The following is an 8,408-nucleotide window of genomic DNA, read 5'->3' as shown; positions in this document are numbered from 1 at the left end:
CAGTATCCTGTCTCTTGGGTATTGCTAACATTCAGAAATGGAATGAGCTTTTAGAACTGGAGTCACCAGAGTGGCTAAATACCACAAAGAAAGGCCTGTCACAGGGAGAATGGGAAAGTCCACAAGGTAGGCATGAGACATATACACAGTAACCAAATTAGCCAATCCTAAAGCAGCAAATCAAGAAACAAATAACAATAAATGGCAAGAAAGCATGCTGTGATGGTGCCTTTTCCCCCCACAGCCCCCACCCCTTCCCAATGCCACATTACAATCTGAGAAATGCTCATTAGACTTTAGCCTTGATGAACAATGCCCGGGCTCAGGTTCTCTTGAGCTTATTAGAAACACTGTTTGCTCCCAGAAACTTGTGTTTTCTAACAAACTTCTGGTTTTTAATGAATAGTGTTGGTGACTTATTTTTTCTTGCCTTATTTTTTCTTCTTATCTTTTCTCAGGACCCTGAGATCCACTTAGAAGACCTACCTTACATCACCTCCTCTCTCCACCTATTTTCTGAATTGTGGCATATTTCTGTTGCTTTACAACTTATAGTGGAAGGTAGCTAGCTTGCTGACAGTAATTTCAGAGTGAGTTCTAATGTCAGTGGCATTAATACTGTGTAGTCTTCTGATCTCAATAAATTTGGGTTCTTTTGATATGTCCTGTTGTCAGGAAGCTTACCCATCACAGTTCCAAATTTATAAATCTTATTACCATGATATTCTAGTAAATATATATTCATATTTATAAGTGCAATTATATTTTTTATTTATATATTTTAAAATACTTGAAGTAACATAAGCTCATAGAGACTACACCCCAAGGACAATGTATGGCCACACTCAGCCACAGGCATTTATAAAGACCTGTACGGTCTGAACTAATCCCTCTCTCTACATTGCTGTTTCTCTGCCTGTGGAGCTAGAGACTGTCTGAAGGAATTATGGAAGACCCCTGTAATACAAATAATTATCAAAGCAATCTGGCTGAGCAAAACTGTTTAACGGATGGCAAGCTGCTTCACACTGTGCTACATTATGCTTTACCAATCAAATGCCTCAGTAGTTAATTCATTGAGCTCCACATGGATTAAACAGGCTAGAGTGCACTCATCCTCTCCTTATGCAAAAGAAGAAGATTTGGTTCAAATGTTGATTTGCAACATGTCAAGAAATGTTTTCTTCAATTAAGTAATCTCATATTAAAGAGAGTTCCATGCCAGAAAAATAACCAGTGCAACTTTTCTACACACACACAGCAGTTACGTGCAGGATACAACCTTATGATTTCTTTGAGGCAGCTCTTGAAAGCCAGGAATTAATATTTATATCAGACTCACAGCTACAAATGTATTAGGCAAATTTTGGGTCAATTACACCTGTATACATTATAGCCAATTCATTTATAATGGAGGTACACAGGTTTAGTAATCATAATTGAGAGAAAACCTGTCTTTCAAATTGGTGTTCCTTAGTGAAGAAGAATTAATCCACAGACTTTGCTCCACACAAACTTCAGTGTTAATACTCTTTTTATGCAGCTGAATTCCTCACAGAAGGTTTTTTCCTCCCTCTGGTCTGAAACTAATTGATTGGAATAAAAATCGGTAATTACTACTAAAAATAATAACAGGAATGTCTTCTCTGGTCATTACAACTAAGGAGATCAGAGATACAAAGATAATCACACTCCTAAAATTGATCAAACAAAACAAGAACTCCATCATTGTCAGACAAAGGAAAGATACACAAGAATAAATGTACTATGTGGTTTTATCTCATCCTTGAGCCCAGTCAGGCTAGGGGTGTCCACACATGTCCTAAAGGTCTATGGAGTTACAGTAGAAGTGGTTTTTGGCCCTCTGATAGGGAGTTTGCATTAGATAAGCTAGACCTAAGGAATATATTTTCACATGGCTTTGTGATGACATAGCTGAATTATGAGTAATTACTGACATCCCATCTGAGAGCCCAAGCAGCACACCATTGTGCAGCTCATTGGATCTCCTGGGAAAGTGGCACTAAGGCAGCTTTGCTTCTCTCTGCAGTTTTGCTCACCCAGCTGCAGTAACTGGCATGCAGTGGAAGAAGGCTGAGCTCCTTACTCTTCCATGACACATGTAGCAGTGGAACAAAACCCTGGGAGTGTGACCCAGAGGTGAGAGGACCCAGGCAACTGGGGAAGCCCACACATGCATATGACAAGCTAGAAGTAGTGAAGTAGCCAGGCCATTCTTCAGCAATGAACAGAAGTATTAGTGAGAGCATCTAATCAATTAAATTATGGCATAATAAAAAATTACTTAATAACAAAATTACAATGGATTTTTAAATCCAGGTTAAAAATTATTTTTTAAAAGTTTTAGATTTTCCTGGAACTGTACTTTAAAATTCTTGTGCTTTAAAAAGGGGTAGAAACTTCTTCATGGGAGAAAAAACTAATCTCTCAAGTAGGTGCCATCCCCCTGCACAGGTAATATGTCTGAAGTAACATCTCTCCTTGATTCTGCTTTACCTCCTGTCAGAGGAGGCTTAGCAAAGTCAGTAGGTTCTCTTATTGTCATTGACTGGCTGGGGATAAATCTTTACCTTCTGTACACAGGCTTTAATTTTCTCTAACCTTTGCCACAGAGATGCTGCAAGTACTAAGTGCAGCATCACATGTAAGATCTAAATAGGATCCCATTAAACAACTGGCAGAGAACAGTGCAGGCAGTAGTGAGTAAGCTCTTTCACATCAAATTCCTGTTTCATTCCAGATGAGCTGTTGGGTGCAGTAGGTACAGTCCTGTGAAGTTCACCACATGTACACACATACACTTTCCGTTCCATTTGCACCGCTGACACCCTGTTCCTACAGTTTGCAGAGACTGGGATTTGTTTCAATGGTTTTAACTGGGCCGCGCTTGTTCTCAGTTTCCTGTTGCTTTGATCATGGTTTTCCAGCTCTCCTCAAGTAAGTTGTATCCTCCAAGGTGGATTTTCTCCTTTCCTGTGCTGGGCCAAAGCAATCTAAGTGACCTTTGTTTTTTTTCTTCTTCCCTCTTTTTTTTTTTCCCCTTTGGCTTTTTTTTGTTTTGTTTCTGACTCGCCATATGTGAGATGATTGTGCCCACAGGAATTCCTTTCAGAGTACCTAAGCACAAAAGAAAAACACCCGGCCAGTTCTTTTTCTAGAGCAGTACAAACATTTCCTTAAACCTAAGTGTCTCAGGAGGGGCATTGACAGAAGGCTCCTTTCACCCAGAAAGCTCGCTCTGCGCTGAGCTGCCGGTGAACCCTCAGCCGCCTCCTGCATTTTGACGTCACTGATGGAGCAAAAGTTTTGCCAATAAAAGCAGTCAAGTTCTTTGATTCCAACTTTATGACAATGGAAAGGAGGCCAGGGCCAATCATGCTGTGGTGGGGTTTATTAATGGAAAAGGACAGTGGGAGCCAGTAACTCTTTGCCAACTTCGTTCCTGTGACTACTGTCCCCCTGCCTTGCACTTGATGGATGGAAAACTGCATGCTCTTCTCTTCAGTGATAGCTTTCCCATGCTAATAATCTCCCCAGTAAGACGGCCTGGACTAACAATAGGAACTTGCACAGCTTGGGAAGGGCAAAGCAGATCTTAAAACCACCCATGTGATTTGACGGCTGCAAGGAACCATGCTAAGAAAATATCCCTGTACTCTGAACTCATCTTATTAAGGGAATAAATCTGATTTCTTCTTTGAGCTCTCCTCCCCTGTGGTCTGAACTGCTAACCCCTTGGTTTTAATAGATGAGTTTTGTCCCTGGACAATGACACAAAAATTTTAGTTCTATTTTCAGCATATCCCAATAAAATGAATTGTGATCTCTCCTCAGAACTGTTTCAGAATGCTTCCATCTGTCGTTGCACTAACAAAAGATGGAGTTGACAATTTGCTTATCAGGGACTCATTTCCCTGGTTCAGCATGGTTGTGTGCAGAGGAAAGGGATTCTGCCTCTAAATCCCAATTTGCAGAAAGCACAGACAGGCATTGCTTCTCCCCCCTTCCCTGCTCTGTCACTAAAATTGCCAGTAAACGCCTGGAACTTGTCCGCCAAAGCAAGAACAATTCCCATGCCATGGACCCCTGAAGAACAACAGACAGAGGGAGACATCTGCTTTAGTGGCCAAGCCAGCTTTAGGGAGGACAAAATCAAAGTAAGGAGCAAGACAGGCCAGAGCTTGGCTGGAAGGTAAGAAAGAAGGGAGAAAATACCACTTCACTGGGAAAGAAGCTGATAGGGGGCCTAAGTGCCTCTTTCTTTCTTCACCAACCACATCACAGAACAAGTGACGGCACAGAAGTTTTAGGAGCTCCTTTCCTCTCCACTTTGTGATCCAAAGCATTCTCAGTGCAGTCAGAAGTCACCCAGTCTGGATAGTTACTCATGGACCTTTGCTGGGCACCAACAAGGAATCAAGCACATAAATTATATCCTGAGCAGTACGCGCATGAACTCACCTCCAGGGAAGCAATAGCCAGAGAGGATATTAAGTTCCTGGCAGAAAAACTATGCAGCACAGTCTAAGATAATGTCAATAAAAACTCTGAAAGAGCACAACTCCATAGGAGCCCATGCTTTAGGTCATACTTTGGGTGTGATGATCTTATTGCTGTTTGTAGGGAAAAAAGTATTTCATTTGAGCTAAACTTCTACAATATTTGTAGTTGTAGAATACAGATTTCAGAACAATCCTTGCTAAGAGACTTTAAAGATTAGAATACAACAATTTATTCCTCTTTTTTTTCTGACAACCAATGAAACCTCTCTCCCCAAAAAATGTACCACTTTAGATAACTAAATCTTCTTAAAAGTGCATAGAAAAAAAAGAAAAAAAAAAAACCTGCTTTGAAATGCAATTTATTAATTGGCAGTTGTGGGGGGTGAAGATACTAATTGTCTAGAGATTTTGAATTTTTATTACATGGACCCAGATTCATAAGAAAATTTTGACATATGTAGGTTGGAGCGGGGGGTTTACAAAATATGTAAATGCTAGTGTTCACAATATGCTGTTCAAGTTTTTTATTGCAACTTGAAACCAGAATTTATAGAGTGCTATTAAAATGTCTTGGTTGTATGTGTTAGACCTTGATAGCAGCTAGATTAGCCTTAATTTTTGTATGTTTTATAGGATGAAAAAGAATGTAGCTGTGCAACCCAGCGTGTGAGCGAGTTTATCAAATACAAGGCAGCAGCCAGAACAACAGGAAATCGCATAAGAAAGCCCAACTCCTGGTTGGCAGAAGCACATTGACCTCTCCTTCATGTCACTGGGTTTAATACTCCAACTTCACTGTAAAAGCTTCTTCCCTGAGCCTGGGTTCATAAACGTGTTAGTGGTCCTTGATGTTCCCAGCAGAGGACAGTAAGAAAAACACAGCCCTGAATAGCTCACATTGATTGCAGCAAATACAGAGCAGGAGGGTCAGAACCATTTCCCAGCCCAGAGCCAGTGCTGTAGAACTGAGCAGCTATTCATAGCCACTGGATCCTCTCCAAGCCGTGAGTGTAGATTTTCTTGTATCATCTTTGCAGAGAGGAATTGTAGTCCCCAATGCCTCCCGCTTGATTTGGATAGACGGTTTATTTGTTTAGTCCTGTAATGATATTATCCACAGGGCTAGAGCCACACAGGGAGGATTAGGAATTCCTGGGGGAGAAGCCGTGTGTTTATTACCCTGACAGCCCCGTGTGACACAAGCCAACAGTTATCCGTAGTTGTTCTTCCCCTCTGAAAACTTGGAGCATGCAGCCGTGGGGCGAAGGCGTCGGATCGGTCTCTTGTGCAAAGGCACAGGGCGAAGAGGCTGCCACGGGGAAAGTGGTAGGATTAGCATGCTAGAAAGTCCTTGCTCGACTACCTACAAACAGCTCTACTGCTGGATGTTTTTAAATGTAAATGACGTGAGGGGGCACATTAGAGACAGGAGTCTGTCAAACATCCATAACAATCCCAAAACCGTGCATTTTACTTGCCTTTTAAGAGCATTTATTAAGGTATGCCACTCAGATGGCAGCCGGGTTTTGGTTTGGTTTTGGGTTTTTTGGGGGTTTTTTTCTGTCTTTTTTTTTAATGCCCTGCGTTTTAAAAACAACAAATAAAAAAGCTTTAGCAAGTATGTGCATAAACGCAGGGAAAGGGGAAGAGGGGCCAAGGGGGAGGAAGAAGGTTGTTGGTTTGGGGTTTTCTTCCTATTATTTTTCTTTATTAAAAAATCGTTTCCTATTTTAATAAATATTTAATCATGGAAAGGGAGGGGAAAGGCCAAAAGTAACAAAGAACTGTAGATTGTTTAGATTGCTTGGGAACTCCCTCTTTGCAGCTGACCATTGCTACATGTAGGTTAATTTCCACATGGAGCTGGAGAAATTCTATCCCCGGTTTGTGAAGTATGGGTCAGCCGAAGCATGTTAATCTGTTTAGCATGTGTGCTTCGTGGAGGTGCCAGACCACCGCCGTGCAGGAGCAGAAGCAGCAGCAACCATAGTCCTTAGGGGTAGTTAATAAAGACTTAAAGGGAAACAAGTTTATAAAGGTTTCAGTTCGTGCACCGTGCCAGCTTTGGACATTACAGGCTTCCAGCTCTGAGGATCAGAAAGCTGAGAAATCCCGCGGCTATTTGTCGCAGCCCTAGAAGGCAGAGCGCCGGTGACGCAGCCGGGGGAAGGGGGCAAAGTGCCGTGGTGTTCCTTCGCCCCGTGAAAAGGGGGCACCAGCTGAGTCTCCCCAACCCTCTAGGGGCACCCCGAGCTCCCGTGGCCCGCATACACATGAATCTTCACTGCTTTGGGTAGATAGAGATGGTTTTGGAACCTCTGTTTTAACCTGCGCCCTTCCCGATGCAGAACCTCACACCCAGCTGGAGACTTGAAGAGTCGCACGATCCACTGAATGAGATAATAGCAAATAAAGCTCCATGGGCTTATTCCTACAGCCCCTCACGATGCAGACTAATCAACGTCTCGTCTCTCGCTCGGGGATGAGCTGCGAGACATGTGGCGCTCGGGCTGACACGCCGCTTCTCTCTCGTCATTTTTTAAATTTTCCTTTGAAATTCTAGACACTTATTAAAGCATTTTTAAATAATCAAAATATTTGCTGATGAGTATTTATTTTGAAAGGTTTTGGTTTGGCTTTCGACTTTCCGTTCAACTATATAGACTGCAGTATTAATTTACTGTAAAACCAAATGTGGTTGAGATTATTCTGCCTCGACTCTGGATTTCAGTCATTCGGGACAAGTTTTTCTAGTAGATGAAATGAGCGGTCACAAATAGATCTCGTTCCGTTTTCCAGTGTGCTTTGCCGTGTGTTCTTAGAGCCAAGGGAAGTCGAGTACTGATCGACAGGAAAAACATCCCGCGAACAGATACATACCGTGGTCGTATCCTGCAAACAAGGGCGTTCATGCAGTCCCGTGGTGTCGCTGTCCTCGCCGTATTTAAAGCTGCGAGTGGGCGCTGCACGTCGAAGATCAGAAGAAGCCACGAACTGGGACGGGTTAGTCCCAGTAGTCCGGTACCGAATTGCTCCACCCCGGCGGAGTTCTGGAGGGTGCCCTTTCACAGCTGGGTACTCGGACCCCAGCTGGGGAAAGGAAGCCCCTGTTTGGACAATTTCCGCCCGACAAGGCTTTTTTTGTCTCCAGGCCTTGGGCGCTCGTTTCTGTTGCATAATGCATTGACGGCGATAAGATCACAAGTAAGGGGACAGAGCCAGAAGCAGCCGCCATATAAATGCAGCTGCCTGGAGAAGCCTCTGCCCGCTCTCCCACTGCCTGGCAGACCGGCTCCCAGCCGTCCCTCCAGCAATAATACGCACGTGCACTGTTCCCTTGTTTTCTCTTCACTTGAAGGGAACAGTGGCAGTGGTCACCCTCTGGCGTCTGCGGGCACCGGCTTGTCATCGGGCTGGGGTCGGGCTCCTCTCAGTGGATCCAGCTCCCTCCAAGAGACAAAGCTCAACACCAAAAGAGCCTTCTGTTAGGTTTCCTGGCCTTTCCTGACATCTTCAATAGTTTACTTTCCCCTGAAAGGTGGGGGTTTTTTACATTAACATTGTGACGGTTTTGTTGGTAGGTTGGTGTGTGGGCATTGTTTGTTGTTTTACAGACTTGCACGCACTTTTCTCATTACGTTTTTTATTAATGCTGAAAGAATTGGTCGAAATCTAAACCGTGAACTATCTTCTGTGCTGGCACTCCTTGCCCTCACTGCTACTTGTACTGACAGAAGACACTTACGGTCACTGTCACGGGCGGCAGCTCCATGGCTTGAGGTCCCTTTTGAAACCAACCTAACACGTCAGTAATACTCACTGACACGGACAACGAGCGTCCTTGGGCCGAGGTGTGCAGGGGGAAAGTGTCAACTATTTCAGAAC

The 8,408-nt window shown here is 43.4% G+C and overlaps 1 long non-coding RNA gene across 3 annotated transcripts; it reads left to right on the top strand.

The window, feature by feature from the left end:
• Window positions 1–1,973: 1,973 nt before the first annotated feature.
• On the top strand, window positions 1,974–7,210 carry LOC135290330 (uncharacterized). 3 transcript variants are annotated; one of them, XR_010353073.1, is made up of 3 exons: window positions 1,974–2,160; window positions 5,157–5,527; window positions 6,872–7,210. It is a non-coding gene; the product is annotated as an uncharacterized LOC135290330 (long non-coding RNA). The 3 variants fall into 3 exon arrangements; XR_010353074.1 differs by lacking the exon at window positions 6,872–7,210 and adding an exon at window positions 6,369–6,857; XR_010353075.1 differs by lacking the exon at window positions 6,872–7,210 and adding an exon at window positions 5,644–5,904.
• Window positions 7,211–8,408: the final 1,198 nt, after the last annotated feature.

The sequence above is a fragment of the Passer domesticus genome, chromosome Z (genome assembly GCF_036417665.1).
Source record: "Passer domesticus isolate bPasDom1 chromosome Z, bPasDom1.hap1, whole genome shotgun sequence".
Taxonomy (NCBI): domain Eukaryota; kingdom Metazoa; phylum Chordata; class Aves; order Passeriformes; family Passeridae; genus Passer; species Passer domesticus.
The sequence above is the reverse complement of the archived record's forward strand: the minus strand, read 5'-3'. Positions and strand labels throughout refer to the sequence as shown.